At 36.8% G+C, this 25,211-nt stretch overlaps 1 long non-coding RNA gene across 2 annotated transcripts; it reads left to right on the top strand.

Annotated features, from left to right (window-relative positions):
* Positions 1-11,204: 11,204 nt before the first annotated feature.
* Positions 11,205-19,862, top strand: LOC133645297 (uncharacterized). 2 transcript variants are annotated; one of them, XR_009824966.1, is made up of 4 exons: positions 11,205-11,617; positions 16,711-16,835; positions 19,554-19,634; positions 19,722-19,862. It is a non-coding gene; the product is annotated as an uncharacterized LOC133645297 (long non-coding RNA). The 2 variants fall into 2 exon arrangements; XR_009824965.1 differs by lacking the exon at positions 19,554-19,634.
* The last annotated feature ends 5,349 nt before the right edge of the window (positions 19,863-25,211 follow it).

Genomic DNA, 25,211 nt, shown 5'->3' with positions numbered 1-25,211 from the left:
TCAGCCCTCAGCTCTCACTGTTGCCCCTTCAGGCCTGGAGTGTGCTCTACATGCTGCTCTGTACTTGGACTTGACAATATGTAATATGTACACACTGCAAGTATATATATCATGTAGTAACAGACACCTTCATAACAATATGTAATATGTACAATATACACACTGCAAGTATATATATCATGTAGTAACAGACACCTTCATAACAATATGTAATATGTACAATGTACACACTGCAAGTATATATATCATGTAGTAACAGACACCTTCATAACAATATGTAATATGTACAATATACACACTGCAAGTATATATATCATGTAGTAACAGACACCTTCATAACAATATGTAATATGTACAATATACACACTGCAAGTATATATATCATGTAGTAACAGACACCTTCATAACAATATGTAATATGTACAATATACACACACTGCAAGTATATATATCATGTAGTAACAGACACCTTCATAACAATATGTAATATGTACAATATACACACTGCAAGTATATATATCATGTAGTAACAGACACCTCCATAACAAAATGTAATATGTACAATATACACACTGCAAGTATATATATCATGTAGTAACAGACACCTTCATAACAATATGTAATATGTACAATATACACACTGCAAGTATATATATCATGTAGTAACAGACACCTTCATAACAATATGTAATATGTACACACTGCAAGTATATATATCATGTAGTAACAGACACCTTCATAACAATATGTAATATGTACAATGTACACACTGCAAGTATATATATCATGTAGTAACAGACACCTCCATAACAAAATGTAATATGTACAATATACACACTGCAAGTATATATATCATGTAGTAACAGACACCTTCATAACAATATGTAATATGTACAATATACACACTGCAAGTATATATATCATGTAGTAACAGACACCTTCATAACAATATGTAATATGTACACACTGCAAGTATATATATCATGTAGTAACAGACACCTTCATAACAATATGTAATATGTACAATATACACACTGCAAGTATATATATCATGTAGTAACAGACACCTTCATAACAATATGTAATATGTACAATATACACACTGCAAGTATATATATCATGTAGTAACAGACACCTTCATAACAATATGTAATATGTACAATATACACACTGCAAGTATATATATCATGTAGTAACAGACACCTTCATAACAATATGTAATATGTACAATATACACACTGCAAGTATATATATCATGTAGTAACAGACACCTTCATAACAATATGTAATATGTACACTATACACACTGCAAGTATATATATATCATGTAGTAACAGACACCTTCATAACAATATGTAATATGTACAATATACACACTGCAAGTATATATATCATGTAGTAACAGACACCTTCATAACAATATGTAATATGTACAATATACACACTGCAAGTATATATATCATGTAGTAACAGACACCTTCATAACAATATGTAATATGTACAATGTACACACTGCAAGTATATATATAATGTAGTAACAGACACCTTCATAACAATATGTAATATGTACAATATACACACTGCAAGTATATATATCATGTAGTAACAGACACCTTCATAACAATATGTAATATGTACAATATACACACTGCAAGTATATATATCATGTAGTAACAGACACCTTCATAACAATATGTAATATGTACAATATACACACTGCAAGTATATATATCATGTAGTAACAGACACCTTCATAACAATATGTAATATGTAATATGTACACACTGCAAGTATATATATCATGTAGTAACAGACACCTTCATAACAATATGTAATATGTACAATGTACACACTGTGACTTCAATAATAAATATGGCAGTGCCATGTTGGCATTTTTTTTCCATAACTGGAGTTGAAGTTGTTCTCTTATTTTGGTAAACCTTGTTACATTGTTTAATGCATCCAGCATCACAACAAAATTAGGCATAATAATGTGTTATTCTACGACTGTTTATATCGGTATCGGTTGATATTGGTATCGGTAATTAAGAGTTGGACAATATCGGATATTGGCAAAAAAAAACATTACCAGACATCCCTTTGTATTGAATGAATAGAGAATCCTTTTGAATCGGGAAAATATCGTTTTTAAATTGAGAATCGTGTACAATAGAAGAAAAATCGATTTTGAATTGAATCGTGACCCCAATAATCATATATATATATATATATATATATATATATATATATATATATATATATATATATATATATATATATATATATATATATATATATATATATATATATATGTAATTTATTTTTTACTGTGTACCTAAAAAATATAATAATCAAAGGCATAGGCAAATGTGGATATATTTAACTGCTCCATGCAGCCCTCTGAGGGGGTTTGACACCCATGGGTTAGAAGAACATATAAAAAGGAGGATACATATAAAAAGTACCTTTTTTTTTGCAAGATGGCACTAAGATATTTGACTCTTAAGTTGAAGTCTAGTTTTGCCTCTGCAAGAGTGTTTTTTTTGTTTTACAAATCCTATCTGAAAAGGATTTTGATTGATTGAGACTTTTATTAGTAGATTGCACAGTGAAGTACATATTCCGTACAATTGACCACTAAATGGTAACACCCCAATAAGTTTTTCAACTTGTTAAAGTCCGGGTCCACTTAAATCAAGTCATGATACAGATATATACTATCATCATAATACAGTCATCACACAAGATAATCATCAGAGTATATACATTGAATTATTTACATTCTGGGATGGGGGGGTTAGGTTTGATTGATATCAACACTTCAGTCAACAATTGTATCATCAGAGAAATGGACATTGAAACAGTGTAGGTGTGACTTGGTAGGATATGTACAGCAAGTAGTGGACACACACAGAGATCAGAAAGCATAAGAAAAAGTATCTACCTTTGATAACATTTGATTTTTTTGGGATTTTTTTTATAATGAATTTTATTCGATCAACAAAATACACAACAATGCAATCCAATTCCAAAAGCAAAGCCGCCCCAGCAACACTAAGAACAACAGTAAACAGCAATTGAGGACACAAACATGACACGGAACAATCCAAATGTAGTGAAACAAAAATGAACATCGACAACAGCACTCCCTCATTGATATTAAAAACATGAATAAAAAATAAAATGAGAAAAGAACAATAGTGTGACAGTGGCTTACACTTGCATCACATCTCATAAGCTTGACAACACACTGTGTCCAATATTTTCCACAATGATATAATAAGTCATATTTTGGTTCATTTAATAGTTGAAACAAATTGAAATAATGGATCCCATATTCCAATATATGACTCATTATCTAAACTAAATGCAGTTTGTTCTACTGATATCATCTCCATAGCTTGTGTGCACCAGTCAGTATGAGTTGGACTATCAACATCCATCCATTTTTTAAATATTACCCTTTTTGTTATGATGCATATTGAAAGAAAAGCATTTTTACTCTTTGATGACACGTTACTAAATTGATGGAGATCCCCAAGAATACAAGTTTGCAGTGTCATTGGGATGTTTATATTAAGGACTGTGATTGCTTCTTTTGTTGTTTTCAACCATAACTCTTTTATTCTCTGACATTCCCACAATAAATGAACAAGAGTTGCCTCACTTCATACATAACTTGCTATCTACCACACTAATTTTAAACAGCTGAGAAGATGTCAAATACAATCTATTCAATATCTTAAATTGAGTCAGCTTATCTTTAATGCTTCTAAAGGGCTTGTGTGTCAGCATGTCTGTGATCTTTTAATTCTTTTTATTTTTTATTTTTTTTATAAATAGATTTAATTATTTATTATTTTTTTTAAATATATTTTATTAATATTATTATTATTATGTATTTATTTATTTTATTTATTTAATCCCCTACCTCAGGGGGGGACTCGGCGGGGCGGTTGCTGGTTGTTCCATCTCCATCGTTGGGGTCCCTGCGGGTGGGGTGGGTGGTTCCTGTGGCCCCGTGCTGGGTGGTCCTGTGGCGGCCGGCTTGGGTGGGCTGGCCTCGCCGCGCTCTCCGGGGGTGGCGGGGGGGCTCGTGGGGGCCCTGTTGCCGGTGGGGCGGGGGCGGTCTTCCCGTCCGGTTGCGGGGGGTCTCCGGGCCCCTCGGGCGGGGCGTCCCGCCTTTCTGTCCATGTGGGGTGTGGTCTCTCGCTGGCTTGGGGTCTGGCTGCCCCCTGCTTTTCTCGTGCCTTGTCCTCTGCCGGGTGCGTCTGTCTGCGGCCTGCTGCTGGCCCTTGTGGGCGGCGCGGTGGGCCAGGCTCTGGGGTTCCTGTCGCTGTCCGGCTTGGCTGCGTGGGGGCGGTGGCCCCTGGTTCCCTGGGCACCACACCTACTGTTTGTGGGATGGGTTCTCGGGGAGGCTGGGGCCGTACTCTGGCTCCCGCACACACTGGGAGTCAAATGTATTGTACATGCAAATTCACATATACTCACACACATACATACACACATACATAGGTACCTACGCTCCCACATACATATACAAATAAATACAGTACATATTTACACACTCAAAGTTTGTACATCCACACGCACATTCATTATACAAACATACTGTATACACATACTGTACATATACATTCACTGTACAAACACACACATACACATACTGTACATATACATTCACTGTACAAACACACATACTGTATACACATACTGTACATATACACTCACTGTACAAGCACACACATACTGTATACACATACTGTACATATACATTCACTGTTCAAACACACATATACACATACTGTACATATACATTCACTGTACAAACACACATATACACATACTGTACATATACAAGTACATATGCACACATACACTCATGCACATAATCACGTTTCATCAAACATATATTAACGTTGTTGCCCTAGGGCGGGGGTCGGCAACCCGCGGCTCTAGAGCCGCATGCGGCTCTTTAGCGCCGCCCTAGTGGCTCTCTGGAGATTTTTCAAAAATGTATGAAGAATGGAAAAAGATGAGGGGGAAAAAAAAAATCAATTTTTTTGTTTTAGTATGGTTTCTGTAGGAGGACAAACATGACACAAACCTCCCTAATTGTTATAAATCACACTGTTTATATTAAACATGCTTCACTGATTCAAGTATTTGGCGAGCGCCGTTTTGTCCTACTTATTTTGGCGGTCCTTGAACTCACCGTATAGTCTGTTTACATGCATAACTTTCTCCGACTTTCTAGGACGTGTTTTATGCCACTTCTTTTTCTGTCTCATTTTGTCCACCACACTTTTAACGTTGTACATGAGTGCACAAAGGTGAGTTTTGTTGATGTTATTGACTTGTGTGAAGTGCTAATCAGACATATTTGGTCACTGCATGACTGCAAGCTAATCGATGCTAACATGCTATTTAGGCTAGCTATATGTACATATTGCATCATTATGCCTAATTTGCAGCTATATTTGAGCTAATTTAGTTTCCTTTAAGTCTTCTTAATTAAATTTATATCTCATGACACATGTAATATGGCTTTTAATTTTTTGCGGCTCCAGACAGATTTGTTTTTGTTTTTTTGGTCCAATATGGCTCTTTCAACATTTTGGGTTGCCGACCCCTGCCCTAGGGTAAACTGGGTACAACACATGGCACACTGACAAAGCTTAACGTCGGCAAGGTAGGGGCCTGGTATTTTTGGTACATTGGGAGGGTTATGGTCCAGAGGATAGATCCTGGGTGTCGGCCTCTTACCTTGCTGACCCCACCCTCCTGGAGGACTTCTATCAGGTCAACCCTGGAGCTCTCCGGCGCTCGTCGAGAGCCTCGCATAAGAGGGGGGGCACTGTTACGTCTGCTTCTCCCTCCTCGGCAGGAGCTCCTCGAAGCTACGCTGCAAGCACCGCAGGACACGCCCCCGCACGCGCCACGCAGACCGCGGCCACGCGCCTCCACAGCCGGCGGCAATCATCAATCAACGCACCTGGTCTTGACGAGAAGCAGCAGCATAAAGGCTCACTCCACTGACTACTCCACGCCGGAACAAAGCCCTGATTCAGTAAGCTTCACGTCTCTGGCTCCTCACCTGTGTCTCTCTCTTTTGCTCGCTTTGTCTCCCTCGTGCCTAGTCCTTATTTGTCCTTGTCATCTCCTGTTCCCACAGTACCTCCGTGTCTCCGCAGTGAGCCTCACCTGCCCATCTTCCCCCTGGACTCTGACTGCCTTCCTCCACCTCCGCAGTGGATGGAAAGAGTGTATGAATAAGAGTGTATGAATAAGAGTATATGAATAAGAGTGTATGAATAAGAGTGGATGACTAAGAGTGGATGAATAAGAGTATATGAATAAGAGTGTATGAATAAGAGTGGATGACTAAGAGTGGATGACTAAGAGTATATGAATAAGAGTGTATGAATAAGAGTGTATGAATAAGAGTGGATGAATAAGAGTGGATGACTAAGAGTGGATGACTAAGAGTATATGAATAAGAGTGTATGAATAAGAGTGTATGAATAAGAGTGTATGAATAAGAATGCATGAATACGAGTATATGAATAAGAGTGGATGACTAAGAGTGGATGACTAAGAGTGGATGAATAAGAGTATATGAATAAGAGTGTATGAATAAGAATGCATGAATACGAGTATATGAATAAGAGTGGATGACTAAGAGTGGATGACTAAGAGTATATGAATAAGAGTGGATGAATAAGAGTGGATGAATAAGAGTGTATGAATAAGAGTGGATGACTAAGAGTGGATGACTAAGAGTGGATGACTAAGAGTGTATGACTAAGAGTGGATGACTAAGAGTGTATGAATAAGAGTATATGAATAAGAGTGGATGACTAAGAGTGTATGAATAAGAGTATATGAATAAGAGTGTATGAATAAGAGTGTATGAATAAGAGTGGATGACTAAGAGTGTATGAATAAGAGTGGATGACTAAGAGTGTATGAATAAGAGTATATGAATAAGAGTGGATGACTAAGAGTGGATGACTAAGAGTGGATGACTAAGAGTGTATGACTAAGAGTGGATGACTAAGAGTGTATGAATAAGAGTATATGAATAAGAGTGTATGAATAAGAGTGTATGAATAAGAGTGGATGACTAAGAGTGTGTGAATAAGAGTGGATGACTAAGAGTGTATGAATAAGAGTGGATGACTAAGAGTGGATGACTAAGAGTGTATGAATAAGAGTGGATGACTAAGAGTGGATGAATAAGAGTGTATGAATAAGAGTGGATGACTAAGAGTGGATGACTAAGAGTGTATGAATAAGAGTGTATGAATAAGAGTGGATGACTAAGAGTGGATGACTAAGAGTGGATGACTAAGAGTGTATGACTAAGAGTGGATGACTAAGAGTGTATGAATAAGAGTGGATGACTAAGAGTGGATGACTAAGAGTGTATGAATAAGAGTATATGAATAAGAGTGTATGAATAAGAGTGGATGACTAAGAGTGTATGAATAAGAGTGGATGACTAAGAGTGTATGAATAAGAGTGGATGACTAAGAGTGGATGACTAAGAGTGTATGAATAAGAGTATATGAATAAGAGTGTATGAATAAGAGTGGATGACTAAGAGTGTATGAATAAGAGTGGATGAATAAGAGTATATGAATAAGAGTGGATGACTAAGAGTGGATGACTAAGAGTGTATGAATAAGAGTATATGAATAAGAGTGTATGAATAAGAGTGGATGACTAAGAGTGTATGAATAAGAGTGGATGAATAAGAGTATATGAATAAGAGTGGATGACTAAGAGTGGATGACTAAGAGTGGATGACTAAGAGTGTATGACTAAGAGTGGATGACTAAGAGTGGATGAATAAGAGTATATGAATAAGAGTGGATGACTAAGAGTGTATGAATAAGAGTGTATGAATAAGAGTGGATGACTAAGAGTGTGTGAATAAGAGTGGATGACTAAGAGTGTATGAATAAGAGTGGATGACTAAGAGTGGATGACTAAGAGTGTATGAATAAGAGTGGATGACTAAGAGTGTATGAATAAGAGTGGATGACTAAGAGTGGATGACTAAGAGTGTATGAATAAGAGTGTATGAATAAGAGTGGATGACTAAGAGTGTATGAATAAGAGTATATGAATAAGAGTGTATGAATAAGAGTGTATGAATAAGAGTGTATGACTAAGAGTGTATGAATAAGAGTATATGAATAAGAGTGTATGACTAAGAGTGTATGAATAAGAGTGTATGACTAAGAGTGTATGAATAAGAGTGTATGAATAAGAGTGTATGAATAAGAGTGTATGAATAAGAATGCATGAATAAGAGTGTATGAATAAGAATGCATGAATACGAGTGGATGAATAAGAGTGGATGACTAAGAGTGTATGAATAAGAGTGGATGACTAAGAGTGGATGAATAAGAGTGTATGACTAAGAGTGTATGAATAAGAGTGTATGACTAAGAGTGTATGAATAAGAGTGGATGAATAAGAGTGGATGAATAAGAATGCATGAATACGAGTGTATGAATAAGAGTGGATGACTAAGAGTGTATGAATAAGAGTATATGAATAAGATTATATGAATAAGAGTGTATGAATAAGAGTGTATGAATAAGAGTATATGAATAAGATTATATGAATAAGAGTGTATGAATAAGAGTGTATGAATAAGAGTATATGAATAAGAGTGGATGACTAAGAGTGTATGAATAAGAGTATATGAATAAGATTATATGAATAAGAGTGTATGAATAAGAGTGTATGAATAAGAGTGGATGACTAAGAGTGTATGAATAAGAGTATATGAATAAGAGTGTATGAATAAGAGTGTATGAATAAAAGTGGATGACTAAGAGTGTGTGAATAAGAGTGGATGACTAAGAGTGTATGAATAAGAGTGGATGACTAAGAGTGGATGACTAAGAGTGTATGAATAAGAGTGGATGACTAAGAGTGTATGAATAAGAGTGGATGACTAAGAGTGGATGACTAAGAGTGTATGAATAAGAGTGTATGAATAAGAGTGGATGACTAAGAGTGTATGAATAAGAGTATATGAATAAGAGTGTATGAATAAGAGTGTATGAATAAGAGTGTATGACTAAGAGTGTATGAATAAGAGTATATGAATAAGAGTGTATGAATAAGAGTATATGAATAAGAATGTATGAATACGAGTGGATGAATAAGAGTGTATGACTAAGAGTGTATGAATAAGAGTGTATGAATAAGAGTGTATGAATAAGAGTATATGAATAAGAATGTATGAATACGAGTGGATGAATAAGAGTGTATGACTAAGAGTGTATGAATAAGAGTGTATGAATAAGAGTGTATGAATAAGAGTGTATGAATAAGAATGTATGAATACGAGTGGATGAATAAGAGTGGATGACTAAGAGTGTATGAATAAGAGTGTCTGAATAAGAGTGGATGAATAAGAGTGTATGACTAAGAGTGTATGAATAAGAGTATATGAATAAGAGTGTATGAATAAGAGTATATGAATAAGAATGTATGAATACGAGTGGATGAATAAGAGTGTATGACTAAGAGTGTATGAATAAGAGTGTATGAATAAGAGTGTATGAATAAGAGTATATGAATAAGAATGTATGAATACGAGTGGATGAATAAGAGTGTATGACTAAGAGTGTATGAATAAGAGTGTATGAATAAGAGTGTATGAATAAGAGTGTATGAATAAGAATGTATGAATACGAGTGGATGAATAAGAGTGGATGACTAAGAGTGTATGACTAAGAGTGTCTGAATAAGAGTGGATGAATAAGAGTGTATGACTAAGAGTGTATGAATAAGAGTATATGAATAAGAGTGTATGAATAAGAGTATATGAATAAGAATGTATGAATACGAGTGGATGAATAAGAGTGTATGACTAAGAGTGTATGAATAAGAGTGTATGAATAAGAGTGTATGAATAAGAGTGTATGAATAAGAATGTATGAATACGAGTGGATGAATAAGAGTGGATGACTAAGAGTGTATGAATAAGAGTGGATGACTAAGAGTGGATGAATAAGAGTGTATGACTAAGAGTGTATGAATAAGAGTGTATGAATAAGAATGCATGAATACGAGTGTATGAATAAGAGTGGATGACTAAGAGTGTATGAATAAGAGTATATGAATAAGAATGCATGAATACGAGTGTATGAATAAGAGTGGATGACTAAGAGTGTATGAATAAGAGTGGATGACTAAGAGTGGATGACTAAGAGTGTATGAATAAGAGTGTATGAATAAGAGTGGATGACTAAGAGTGTATGAATAAGAGTATATGAATAAGAGTGTATGACTAAGAGTGTCTGAATAAGAGTGGATGAATAAGAGTGTATGACTAAGAGTGTATGAATAAGAGTATATGAATAAGAGTGTATGACTAAGAGTGTATGAATAAGAGTGTATGAATAAGAGTGTATGAATAAGAGTGTATGAATAAGAATGTATGAATACGAGTGGATGAATAAGAGTGGATGACTAAGAGTGTATGAATAAGAGTGGATGACTAAGAGTGGATGAATAAGAGTGTATGACTAAGAGTGTATGAATAAGAGTGTATGAATAAGAGTGTATGAATAAGAATGCATGAATACGAGTGTATGAATAAGAGTGGATGACTAAGAGTGTATGAATAAGAGTATATGAATAAGATTATATGAATAAGAGTATATGAATAAGAGTGTATGAATAAGAGTGTATGAATAAGAGTGTATGAATAAGAGTGTATGACTAAGAGTGTATGAATAAGATTTATTCATGTATTTTATTATATAAAAATGGGAGCCATTACCTCCCTGCTTGGCACTCAGCATCAAGGGTTGGAATTGGGGGTTGAATCACCAAAATGATTCCCGGGCGCGGCCACCGCTGCTGCTCACTGCTCCCCTCACCTCCCTGGGGGTGATCAAGGGTGATGGTTCAAATGCAGAGAATAATTTCGCCACACCTAGTGTGTGTGTGTGTGACAATCATTGGCACTTTAACTGAACTTTTAATGATGTTATTCATATTATTCAGATTGAAAAGCTTAAGGGGCCGCATGTGGCCCCCGGACGTTCATCTGCCCAGGTCTGTGCTAAGGTGATCTCTAGAAGTGCTCCACACTCCATGTCAGTAGGTGGCGGTAATGCACACCAGAAGGTTGCTTGCCAACCTGCTATAAAAACAAAAGAAGAAGAAGAAGAAGATCCACACTTCCGGGTGGTGATGACGTCGCGTCGTGACGTCATATTTCAAAATGGCAGAGCCCGCGGAAAGACCCCCTGGAGTCGACTCCATTTCCCAAGAAAAGATGTCAACAGCGCGACTTGTAACAATTATAAGGCCGAGGAGGGTTATTTGAACACACACCATTCAATTATTATAAATGAAAGTCACGTTTTTTAACCGCTCCGGTCTCGTCCCAGCGGAAGTGACGCTAGCACGTCATCAGAATACAACAGCTTGCTAGCTAACACGCCTCCTATCATGTCAGCGCTGTTATTTGTTCCAATGTCATTCATTCCTTCTCATTTACATCAACACGACGAGAGAGACATTCTGCCGCTAGACGAAGGTCACCGAGCAGCGACGAAGTTTGCATTTTCGGTAGGTGAGTGTTCAATTGTCCTCCGAGAAAAGTTGCATGAAGTCATTCTATTACACAGGTGAAAGTCATACACACATAATATGCTGGAAAAGTCCATTCATGTCAGCAATTAACTTCAAATGTCAAACTCATTTGTGATGTTAAAGGGAAAACAGTACTTAACTGTGCTTAAATGTATTTATATTATTCAAATGTGAATGATGCTGTATAATAGACTGTATTTATGTTATTGACATGTGAATAATGCTGTATAATCAGTGTTGGGACTAACGCGTTACAAAGTAACTAGTAGTCTAACGCCTTATTTTTTATATTCAGTAACTCAGTTACCGTTACTACATGATGCGTTACTGCGTTATTTGATGTCATTTCTTATGTAGTATCGGCTAAAAACAGAAGATCTGAGTGTGTTTTATTGGAGAGTTGCAGTGTCGTCCTTCTGAATGATTCCCGGGCGCGGCGCCGCTGCTGCCCACTGCTCCCCAAGGGGATGGCTCAAATGCAGAGGACACATTTCACCACACCTAGTGTGTGTGTGTGTGACAATCATTGGTACTTTAACTTAACTTAACTTAATTCTTCCTGTGTCACAACGGGGACAAGAGAAGAGGCGCTGTGTGTGTGTGTGTGTGTGTGTGTGTGTGTGTGTGTGTGTGTGTGTGTGTGTGTGTGTGTGTGCGTGTGTGCGTGTCTGTGTGTCTGTGTGTGTGTGTGGAGGGGGGCGTGTCTGTGTTTACTTACAAGACATCATGGTGGAGCTGAAGCCGAGTTTCTTAACATGGAGATATTCTAGACCAGGGGTCACCAACGCGGTGCCCGCGGGCACCAGGTAGCCCGTAAGGACCAGATGAGTAGCCCGCTGGCCTGTTCTAAAAATAGCTCAAATAGCAGCACTTACCAGCGAGCTGCCTCTATTTTTTAAATTTTATTTATTTACTAGCAAGCTGGTCTCGACATTTTTAATTCTAAGAGACAAAACTCAAATAGAATTTGAAAATCCAAGAAAATATTTCAAAGACTTGGTCTTCACTTGTTTAAATAAATTCATAATTTTTTTTTACTTTGCTTCTTATAACTTTCAGAAAGACAATTTTAGAGAAAAAATACAACCTTAAAAATGATTTTTTTTATTGTAAAGAATAATAAATACATTTTAATTTAATTCTTAATTTTAGCTTCTGTTTTTTCGACGAAGAATATTTGTGAAATATTTCTTCAAACTTATTATGATTAGAATTCAAAAAAATTATTCTGGCAAATCTTGAAAATCTGTAGAATGAAATTTAAATCTTATTTCAAAGTCTTTTGAATTTCTTTAAAAAATTTTGTTCTGGAAAATCTAGAAGAAATAATGATTTGTCTTTGTTAGAAATATAGCTGGTCCAATTCATTTAAAACATGTCATCAAACTTCTAAAATTAATCTTAATCAGGAAAAATTACTAATGATGTTCCATAAAATCTTTTAAAATTTTTTTCAAAAAGATTCGAATTAGCTAGTTTTTCTCTTCTTTTTTTCAGTTGAATTTTGAATTTTAAAGAGTCGAAATTGAAGATAAACTATGTTTCAAAATTTAATTATCATTTTTTTCGTGTTTTCTCCTCTTTTAAACCGTTCAATTAAGTGTAAATATCATTAATTATTAATAATAACAGAGTTAAAGGTAAATTGAGCAAATTGGCTATTTCTGGCAATTTATTTAAGTGTGTATCAAACTGGTAGCCCTTCGCATTAATCACTACCCGAGAAGTAGCTCTTGCTTTCAAAAAGGTTGGTGACCCCTGCTCTAGACTGACCATGTGTCTTCTTTTGCGGGGCTGTCCGGGCGGAGTTTCTTAAATGCCTCAAATGTCCGGCAGGGTTGCGTATATTTTCAATGTACGTTCAGGGTTAAGATGGGGTTAAAAACCAAACTAATTGTGCACACGCAGAAGCATTCGTGAGGGAGGGACAGAGAGAGCGAGGGAGTGGATTGATTGATTGAGACTTTTATTAATAGATTGCACAGTACAGTACATATTCCGTACAATTGACCACTAAATGGTAATACCCCAATAAGTTTTTCAACTTGTTTAAATCGGGGTCCACATTAATCAATTTATTTCAAACTGTCATTGCTCAAAACATAATATTGAATCAAAATCAATGTTATTATGAATTATTGACCTATCCAAGGTTCCCATTACTTCACATCCAATATTCCACTTTGAAAAATATTTTTGGTGGAAGATTTTGCATATTTTGTGTGTTTGCCATTAAAAACATAGTTTTGTTTGACAAAAAAGGGCGGAAAACAAACAGACAAAAAAACAACATAACTAAAACATTTTGAAATGAGGGATAGATCTGAAGTTGATGTAGACTCCAGAGATTTAAGCGTTAAATATAAAATGTTTGTATGCCCTGGCACACCATTATCATCATTTCATGACCCAAGCAAAACACTTTTTACACTTTTATACTGAAATAAATACACCTACAACTTATTCAATAAAAACATAGAAAAAACTACCAGCAGCGGTAAAGTTTAGATCCATGAAGGAAAGAAGAAAGTGAATGAATGTTTATAACTGAATACATTTACATATGTATACAAATTAGTTTTCTTTCTTTATTATTTTTTTTAATGAATTAAGTAACGTTTATGACAACCTTTTTCCAAAACACAATATATAATGTGAGATATAACAGGATAATGCATACGTTTATCTTTTTTGTTGTCAAAACGCTTACCAAAAAGTGGGACCCCAAAAATTTACTGTAGGACCCCATTTTTATGACTTGATGGGGTCCCTGGGACCCCATTTTGAAAATTCCTAGCGCTGATCAACAGATTGTATTATTGTCCAGTGCAATAACAGTACTTAAATGAAGGCTTAAAGGGCATTAATGGTAGCTTTAAAAAAAGAAGAAGAAGAAAACAAGTAACTAAATAGTTACTTTTCACAATAACGCATTACTTTTTGGTGTAAGTAACTGAGTTAGTAACTGAGTTGCTTTTGAAATAAAGTAACTAGTAACTGTAACTAGTTACTGGTTTTCAGTAACTAACCCAACACTGTGTATAATAGACTGTATTTATATTATTCACAAGTGAATAATGCTGTATAATAGACTGTATTTATATTTTTCACATGTAAAAAATACCTTAGTGTTTATTTTTATTGTGAGCGAACTGTGGTGCTGAATTTCCCCGAGGGATCAATAAAGTACTTTCTATTCTATTCTATTCTATTCTAAAAACATCCAAATCCATTGCTATTCTTTATATAAAGTAAGACACATGCTGAATAAGAAATATCTGCACATCATTCCTTGAGTAATTCGATTACAAAATACATTCGAGGAATTGTTGCTGCCTCGAGGTGTCGTATATATTTTTTTTACGGCATTTTGCCTGGTTCACTAAACAGTAGTCAAAGCTCACGTTTCGCACAGACTGTTTAGGTGTTGCACAGCGTGTTTACGTCACAGATCATCCCCCCCTTGCACTGCACGACACCGCTCTTTTAAGTACGCTCCAGTTTAGAAAATGGCACCGTATGATAATCATCAAAAACGCACGAGAGACAAGAACTTTGTTTATGCGGTCACACCACACAGCACATAGGGCTGTGAGCGCACCTGTTTTTATTAGCACATACACATTTTTAGCTGTGCGTGTCAGCCTTCAATAATGAAAACAGGCGTTTAGGAAATAAGACGATTAGGCCAACCACAATAATTGAGGGCACATCTTAACATGTATAATTAAACAAAATGATGATTTATTCGATTAATCGATCGGGATATTCGATAGAATACTCGATTACTAAAATATTCGATAGCTGCAGCTGTAGTTATATTATTCTTTTATTTTTCCATATCTAACATACTGTGTTGAACTTTGGGGAAATGTTTATAGAACAAACACAGGCTCAATAATTCAACTTGAAAAAAGGGTCATTAGAATAATACACAAGGCTGGCTACGATGAACCTACCAATCCATTATTCCTAAGTTCTAATGTAGAGGTGTCAAACTCATTTTAGATCGGGGGCCACATGGACAAAAATCTACTCCCAAGTGGGCCGGACTGGTAAAATCAAGGCACGATAACTTAAAAATAAAGACAACTTCAGATTGTTTGTTTTTTTCTTTGTTAAAAATAGAGCAAGCACATTCTGAAAATGTACAAATCATAATGTTGTTGTTTTTTTTTTTACACTTACATGTTGCGGTTAATAGTATTCTACCTTTATTTGTCGATATGTATACTTTTTGATGAAATGATGTGATAATGTTCATCAGTCAACTCATTGGTGTTCATTTTTAATCTATTAAGATAAAATAATGATATGTTATTTAAATGGAGGCTTCTCACATGATGAGATAACTTCTGGAAATGACTGGCTCATAAGGGTCAAAGGTATAAATGTGTGTGTCCAAGTTAAAGGAAAAGGCAGGCTGTCTTCTTCTAATGGATTTATTACAATCTTTACAAGCCGGGTAACGTTTGCTGTGGTCTGGAACAACATGGCGCACAAACAACTATCAGAAATGCAGCCAATATTACGTACAGATAATGTGTCATGAGACATGCAAATATAAATGAAATGCACAGAGGACATAAGTAAAGGAAATTAAATGAGCTCAAATATTCCTACAAACGAGTCATAATGATGCAATATGTACATACAGCTAGCTTAAATAGCATGTTAGCATTGATTAGCTTGCAGTCATGCTCTGACCAAATATGCCTGATTAGCACTCCAACAAGTCAATAACATCAACAAAGCTCACCTTTTGTGCATTCGCGCACAGCGTAGAACGTTTGGTGGACAAAATGAGACAAAGAAGAAGTGTCATAAAACACGTCTTTCTGTGGCAGCGTCGGAGAAAGTTGTACATGTAAACAAACAACAATGAGTTCAAGGATCGCTGAAATGAGTAGGACAAAACAGTGCTTGCTAAATCCTCATCAGTGAAGCATGTTTAACATAAACAGTGGGACTTCTAACAATTAGGAAGATTTGTGTCATGTTTGTTCTCCTACAGGAAATATATTCCAATAAAAATGTTCTTCATCTTTTTCCATTTTCACACATCTCTGAAAGAGGTCCAGGGAGCCACGAGGGCGGTGCTAAAGAGACGCGGGTTGCTGACCCCCGGCCTACACCCGAGACTGGCCGCCAGTTCATCACAGGACACATGAACAAGCCTTCGCCCTCAAATCAGAGAAGTATTCATTTACTCTAACATGATTTGTATTCAGTTCAATGCATTTATTGTCATTGTCATAGTGAATAACACACACACTGCATAGTAACCATGTAGCAAAAATGCGTTAGGTGGTGCAATCCTGACCCATGAAACACGGCGTAAACACAAAGGGTGCCACGAACGATGCACAAAATTCACAGTCTGGTATGGATCGGTACTTGAGCGGCGCCGTTCCATACATTTTTTCAATACCCAAAAGAGGGAAATGTTCATGCCTTTTTTGTAACTTGTAGTTTATTGAAATTGTCGTTGTCCACGACAGAAAACGGTCGGCAAGGCGAGTTTATTTACAGAGCACAGTTGGTACTACAGGCAGGCCAGTCTAGTACCCGCACTCTTTTACTACGAAGCCACGCTGTTGTAACACGTGCAGAATGTGGCTCTTACTGAAATAAGCAGGGGCGGCCATGAAAAAGACGTCGCTTGGATGGCAACTTTTGTTGCTCCAAAACCTGTATGTACCTTTCAGCATTAATGGTGCCTTCACAAACGTGTAAGTTACCCACTAATACACCCCCATATCATCAATCTTTATTGCAGACCTTCAGATCCATTTAAACATATACAAACAGAATATAATACATTAAAAAACAAAACAATAAAAACATACATTAAAAACAAAACAAAACAAGTTTTCCATACAATTACAGACGCTGGGTTTTCAACTTTGCGCCTAGAACAATCCGGATGGTTCTTTTCCTCTTTGGACCGGAGGACACGACGTCCACAGTTTCCAAAAACAATTTGAAATGTGGACTTGTCAGACCACAGAACACTTTTCCAGTTTGCATCAGTACATCTTAGATGAGCTCGGGCCGAGCGAAGCCGGCGGCGTTTCTGGGTGTTGTTGATAAATGGCATTCGCTTTGCATTGTAGAGTTTTAACTTGCACTTACAGATGTAGCGACGAACTGTAGTTACTGACAGTGGTTTTCTGAAGTGTTCCTGAGTCCATGTGGTGATATCCTTTACACACTGATGTCGCTTTTTGATGCAGTACCAACACAAATACAACTTTGAAACTACGTGCTTTCTGAGAAGATTACCGTAGTAACTAGTATATCATGCAAAAGCGCAGATTCCAACCAATCAGTCCATCTTAGATGAGCTCGGGCCGAGCGAAGCCAGCGGCGTTTCTGGGTGTTGTTGCATTTATCAACAACACCCAGAAACGCAGAGTTTTGAGGACGAAAATGAATTGATACCATTTTAGAATAAGGCTGTAACATAGCAAAATGTGGCAAAAAATGAAGCGCTGTGAATACTTTCCGGATGCAGTGTACAGTATAAAGGGCAGATCAATAGAAGTGATAATTAGACGTTGCAGTTCATGGGTGGGATGTGAGAGAGGGTCACTGCCTGAGGATACAGACGAGCTGTTGGCAAGTTGTCCTGGCACGTATAGACCTGTTCCTTCTACCTGAGGGCCGCAGGTGAGGAGCAGGGTGTTGTTGGTCACGCAGGATGCTGTGCACTCGCCTCAGACAGCAGGTAGTGTAGACTGTGCCCATCTCTGGAAGACTTGATTGTTTTCCAGCTGTTTTAATCACCGATTAGAGAGTCTGCTGTCATGGCACACTTCTAAAAGCTCACTCTTACACTAGGAAGCAGAGTCATTCATTGCGCTTTACCTGACACATGAAACGTGACAAATACGATCGCTGAGATGAAACGGATCAGGCCCGTGAACAGGTTCTATCCGGATGAATTTGCTAAGTATACAAATGAGCTGAAATTTTTGTATGAAAGAAACTGCTGTTTTAAATGTGTCCACTAGATGTGGCAATGGCAATTCTTTGTATCTTTGTAGATGATGCTACATACAGGATGTACAAAAAAAATAAAACACATGATGTTAGTGCAACAGTCGAAGAAAATTAGCAAACTACATAAATAACATCCTGTAATTTGATTTTGATATATTTTTTTTTATCTTGTTAGATTGAAAATGAACACCAATGAGTTGACTGATGAACATTATCACGTCATTTATTCAGAAAGTATAAATAACGACAATTAAAGGTAGAACACTATTAACTGCAACATGTAAGTGTAAAAAAACAACATGATTTGTTTATTTTTGAGAAATTCTATTTTTAAACCAAGAAAACAATCTGAAGTTGTCTTTATTTTTAAGTTATCGTGCCGTGATTTTACCAGTCCGGCCCACTTGGGAGTAGATTTTTCTCAATGTGGCCCCCGATCTAAAATGAGTTTGACACCTCTGGCCTAGATAAATTGGTAAACATCCTCACAAATATTGATATAAAGCATTACCGTATTTTCCGGACCATAGGGCACACCGGATTATAAGGAGCACTGCCGATGAATGGTCTATTTTTGATCTTTTTTTCATATATAAGGCGCACCGGATTATAAGGCGCATTAAAGGAGTCATAATATATATATTTTTTTCTAAATGTAAAAGACTTCCTTGGGGTCTACATAACATGTAATGGTGGTTCTTTGCTCAAAATGTTGCATAGATGATGTTTTACACATCTTCAAGCCGCTTCCGGGTGCGCCGTTTTGTGGGCGGTCTTATTTACGTGGCTCACCTTCGGCAGCGTCTTCTCCCCGTCATCTTTGTTGTGAAGTGTCAAAAGATGGAGCTAACTGTTTTAATGACATTCAGACTTTACTTCAATCAATAACGGAGCAGCATCTCCTCATCCAGAAACAACAACACCAGAAATGTGTCCCGTGAAAAACCGTCCGACCAGAACTCTAATAACTAAAGTTCCTTGGGTGAATAATGGTAACTCACTACACCGCTATGTTTTAGGGCTTTCATGGCGAGTTTACAGACTGAAATAAGTAATAACTTTACACTGCTTTTTATTAGAAATGGCAACAGCAGAGGATGGATGTCCCATAACAAGAAGGTGGAGAAAAAGAAGAAGCTTATCGACTACGGTGTCGGCACGGACTACAAAGGCGGACCTGCACAAATTTTCAGGTACCAGAAGGTAAGAAAAGTTTCTTTTGCATAATATTGCGAAACAAAACACCAGAAAATATGTCTTACCTTATACACACAGCATAATAATACTCCTATGTTGAAGCACAGTACAATCCATCAAGCGGTGCAGTTTCATAGCTGACCAAAGTCCTACTAAAACATTTTGATAGATTTTTGAGCGCCGTGTGTAATGTTCTATATTTTCAATGGAGCATATACAATGTTGGTGTTGTTTACTTGAGTCATATTGCGGTCTACACGAAATCAAATCAAATCAATAATGGAGCAGCATCTCCTCATCCGGAAACAACCACACCGGAAATGTGTCCCGTGAAAAACCGTTCAACCGGAACTCTCTAATAACTAAACTTCCTTGGGTGAATAATTTAAACTCACTACACCGGTATGTTTTAGCGCTTTCATGGCAAGTTTACTGACAGATATAAGTGAGAACTCGACACTACTTTATATTAGATAGGCAACAGCGGAGGATGAATGTCACATAACAAGAAGATAGAGAAAAAGAAGAAGCTTATTAACTACAAAGGCGGACACACAATTTTTCAGGACTCATGCAGATCCCAAATACAGATCAGCAGGTACCAGAAGTTAAGAAAAGTTGCATAATATTGCGAAACAAAACGCCAGATAATGTCTTACCTTATACACACACCATAATAATAGTGGTATGTTTAATGCGCCGACAATCCTTCAAGCGGTGCGGCTTCATAGCTGACCAAAGTCGTGCTAAAACATTTTGATAGATTTTTGAGCGCCGTGTCTAATGTTCTATATTTTCAACGGAACATTTAAAATGTTGCTGTTGTTTACTTAAAAGCCATCATAGTGCAGGCTACACGTATCTCTTATGTTTGACTGCCATCTACTGCTCACACTTATAATTACACCATGTACCAAATAAAATAGCCTCGAGGTGGGTAAGCTCAACCAAACTTGTTCATTACATTAGGCGCAACTGTGTAAGGCGCACTGAGAAATAAAAAAGGATTTTAAATGCGCCTTATAGTCCAGAAATTACGGTAAACGCATTGGCCAAAAAGTGCATTGTGTGTCCTCGCCGCGATCTATTTTACATTGTTGAAATGTCGGCAAAGCAAATGTGAGTATGTGAAGAACGAACCTGGAGTGAAACAGCGCACAATTCAACGTCAAGTTCGGTCTCGATACCTTTCATCTTTACCATGGAAAAAAGGACGTACGCCAGGTTTTTGTGCTTAAGCACAACATAACACGAGGCCCCTGCTGAATTGGGATCTGGTCACCCTTAGATATAGAGCAGTGGGAAAAGTGGAAGTGTGCCTGCTAACTCTCACATGCTGTGTGATTTGATAATAACATCAAAAAAGTCCACAATCCAATTTCACAGTGTGATGTTCAGTCAAAGGTCGTGCACTTTGGATCCTATTAAAAGTTCAAATGGACCGAGAGCACCCTCGCATAATGTAGGTGAACGGTGGTGATGATGGCGGTGGCAAACTAATATGCACAGTACAGTACATTATTACCTTTTTAACACTAAATTACAAAAAAAAATGTTTTGCTAAAATGTCGTAAGGGGGGACCCTTACAAAAAATTCCAAAAAACGGACTTGCTTCAGCAGTACAATTCTGGTGCTGTAGTTGTAGGAGATGTCTCAAAACGTCATCAGGAGTCCCGACTAAACCCGTAAATGTAAGAAAATGTAAGAAATTGCATTTTTTAAGAAAAACATTTTTTGCTAAAATGTCGTAAGGGGGGACCCTGTCGTAAAAATGCCAAAAAACGGACTTGCTTCGGCAGTACAATTCTGGTGCTGTAGTTGTAGGAGATGTCTCAAAACGTCATCAGGAGTCCCTACAAAACCTAAAAATGGCATAAAATGCTTTTTTTGGGAAAACTTTTTTTTTACAAAAAAAAATTCAAAAAACGGACTTGTTTGAGCAGCACAATTCTGGTGCTGTAGTTGTAGGAGATGTCTCAAAACGTCATCAGGAGTCCCTACAAAACCTAAAAATGGCATAAAATGCTTTTTTTGGGAAAACTTTTTTTTTACAAAAAAAATTTCAAAAAACAGACTTGCTTCAGCAGCACAATTCTGGTGCTGTAGTTGTAGGAGATGTCTCAAAACGTCATCAGGAGTCCCTACAAAACCTAAAAATGGCATAAAATGCTTTTTTTGGGAAAACTTTTTTTTTACAAAAAAAAATTCAAAAAACGGACTTGTTTGAGCAGCACAATTCTGGTGCTGTAGTTGTAGGAGATGTCTCAAAACGTCATCAGGAGTCCCGACTAAACCCGTAAATGTAAGAAAATGTAAGAAAATGCATTTTTTAAGAAAAACATTTTTTGCTAAAATGTCGTAAGGGGGGACCCTGTCGTAAAAATGCCAAAAAACGGACTTGCTTCAGCAGTACAATTCTGGTGCTGTAGTTGTAGGAGATGTCTCAAAACGTCATCAGGAGTCCCTACAAAACCTAAAAATGGCATAAAATGCTTTTTTTGGGAAAACTTTTTTTTTACAAAAAAAATTTCAAAAAACGGACTTGTTTGAGCAGCACAATTCTGGTGCTGTAGTTGTAGGAGATGTCTCAAAACGTCATCAGGAGTCCCGACTAAACCCGTAAATGTAAGAAAATGTAAGAAAATGCATTTTTTAAGAAAAACATTTTTTGCTAAAATGTCGTAAGGGGGGACCCTGTCGTAAAAATGCCAAAAAACGGACTTGATTCAGCAGTACAATTCTGGTGCTGTAGTTGTAGGAGATGTCTCAAAACGTCATCAGGAGTCCCTACAAAACCTAAAAATGGCATAAAATGCTTTTTTTGGGAAAACTTTTTTTTTACAAAAAAAATTTCAAAAAACGGACTTGTTTGAGCAGCACAATTCTGGTGCTGTAGTTGTAGGAGATGTCTCAAAACGTCATCAGGAGTCCCGACTAAACCCGTAAATGTAAGAAAATGTAAGAAAATGCATTTTTTAAGAAAAACATTTTTTGCTAAAATGTCGTAAGGTGGGAGACCCTGTCGTAAAAATGCCAAAAAACGGACTTGATTCAGCAGCACAATTCTGGTGCTGTAGTTGTAGGAGATGTCTTAAAACGTCATCAGGAGTCCCTACAAAACCTAAAAATGGCATAAAATGCTTTTTTTGGGAAAACTTTTTTTTTACAAAAAAAAATTCAAAAAACGGACTTGTTTGAGCAGCACAATTCTGGTGCTGTAGTTGTAGGAGATGTCTCAAAACGTCATCAGGAGTCCCGACTAAACCCGTAAATGTAAGAAAATGTAAGAAAATGCATTTTTTAAGAAAAACATTTTTTGCTAAAATGTCGTAAGGGGGGACCCTGTCGTAAAAATGCCAAAAAACGGACTTGATTCAGCAGCACAATTCTGGTGCTGTAGTTGTAGGAGATGTCTCAAAACGTCATCAGGAGTCCCTACAAAACCTAAAAATGGCATAAAATGCTTTTTTTGGGAAAACTTTTTTTTTACAAAAAAAAATTCAAAAAACGGACTTGTTTGAGCAGCACAATTCTGGTGCTGTAGTTGTAGGAGATGTCTCAAAACGTCATCAGGAGTCCCGACTAAACCCGCAAATGTAAGAAAATGTAAGAAAATGCATTTTTTAAGAAAAACATTTTTTGCTAAAATGTCGTAAGGGGGGACCCTGTCGTAAAAATGCCAAAAAACGGACTTGATTCAGCAGCACAATTCTGGTGCTGTAGTTGTAGGAGATGTCTCAAAACGTCATCAGGAGTCCCTACAAAACCTAAAAATGGCATAAAATGCTTTTTTTGGGAAAACTTTTTTTTTACAAAAAAAAATTCAAAAAACGGACTTGTTTGAGCAGCACAATTCTGGTGCTGTAGTTGTAGGAGATGTCTCAAAACGTCATCAGGAGTCCCGACTAAACCCGCAAATGTAAGAAAATGTAAGAAAATGCATTTTTTAAGAAAAACATTTTTTGCTAAAATGTCGTAAGGGGGGACCCTGTCGTAAAAATGCCAAAAAACGGACTTGCTTCAGCAGTACAATTCTGGTGCTGTAGTTGTAGGAGATGTCTCAAAACGTCATCAGGAGTCCCTACAAAACCTAAAAATGGCATAAAATGCTTTTTTTGGGAAAACTTTTTTTTTACAAAAAAAAATTCAAAAAACGGACTTGTTTGAGCAGCACAATTCTGGTGCTGTAGTTGTAGGAGATGTCTCAAAACGTCATCAGGAGTCCCGACTAAACCCGTAAATGTAAGAAAATGTAAGAAAATGCATTTTTTAAGAAAAACATTTTTTGCTAAAATGTCGTAAGGGGGGACCCTGTCGTAAAAATGCCAAAAAACGGACTTGATTCAGCAGCACAATTCTGGTGCTGTAGTTGTAGGAGATGTCTCAAAACGTCATCAGGAGTCCCTACAAAACCTAAAAATGGCATAAAATGCTTTTTTTGGGAAAACTTTTTTTTTTACAAAAATTTTTTCAAAAAACAGACTTGTTTGAGCAGCACAATTCTGGTGCTGTAGTTGTAGGAGATGTCTCAAAACGTCATCAGGAGTCCCGACTAAACCCGTAAATGTAAGAAAATGCATTTTTTAAGAAAAACATTTTTTGCTAAAATGTCGTAAGGGGGGACCCTGTCGTAAAAATTCCAAAAAACGGACTTGATTCAGCAGCACAATTCTGGTGCTGTAGTTGTAGGAGATGTCTCAAAACGTCATCAGGAGTCCCGACTAAACCCGTAAATGTAAGAAAATGTAAGAAAATGCATTTTTTAAGAAAAACATTTTTTGCTAAAATGTCGTAAGGGGGGACCCTGTCGTAAAAATGCCAAAAAACGGACTTGCTTCAGCAGTACAATTCTGGTGCTGTAGTTGTAGGAGATGTCTCAAAACGTCATCAGGAGTCCCTACAAAACCTAAAAATGGCATAAAATGCTTTTTTTGGGAAAACTTTTTTTTTACAAAAAAAATTTCAAAAAACGGACTTGTTTGAGCAGCACAATTCTGGTGCTGTAGTTGTAGGAGATGTCTCAAAACGTCATCAGGAGTCCCGACTAAACCCGTAAATGTAAGAAAATGTAAGAAAATGCATTTTTTAAGAAAAACATTTTTTGCTAAAATGTCGTAAGGGGGGACCCTGTCGTAAAAATGCCAAAAAACGGACTTGATTCAGCAGTACAATTCTGGTGCTGTAGTTGTAGGAGATGTCTCAAAACGTCATCAGGAGTCCCTACAAAACCTAAAAATGGCATAAAATGCTTTTTTTGGGAAAACTTTTTTTTTACAAAAAAAATTTCAAAAAACGGACTTGTTTGAGCAGCACAATTCTGGTGCTGTAGTTGTAGGAGATGTCTCAAAACGTCATCAGGAGTCCCGACTAA

This window comes from Entelurus aequoreus, unplaced genomic scaffold (assembly GCF_033978785.1).
Source record: "Entelurus aequoreus isolate RoL-2023_Sb unplaced genomic scaffold, RoL_Eaeq_v1.1 HiC_scaffold_32, whole genome shotgun sequence".
Lineage (NCBI taxonomy): Eukaryota > Metazoa > Chordata > Actinopteri > Syngnathiformes > Syngnathidae > Entelurus > Entelurus aequoreus.
The sequence above is the reverse complement of the archived record's forward strand: the minus strand, read 5'-3'. Positions and strand labels throughout refer to the sequence as shown.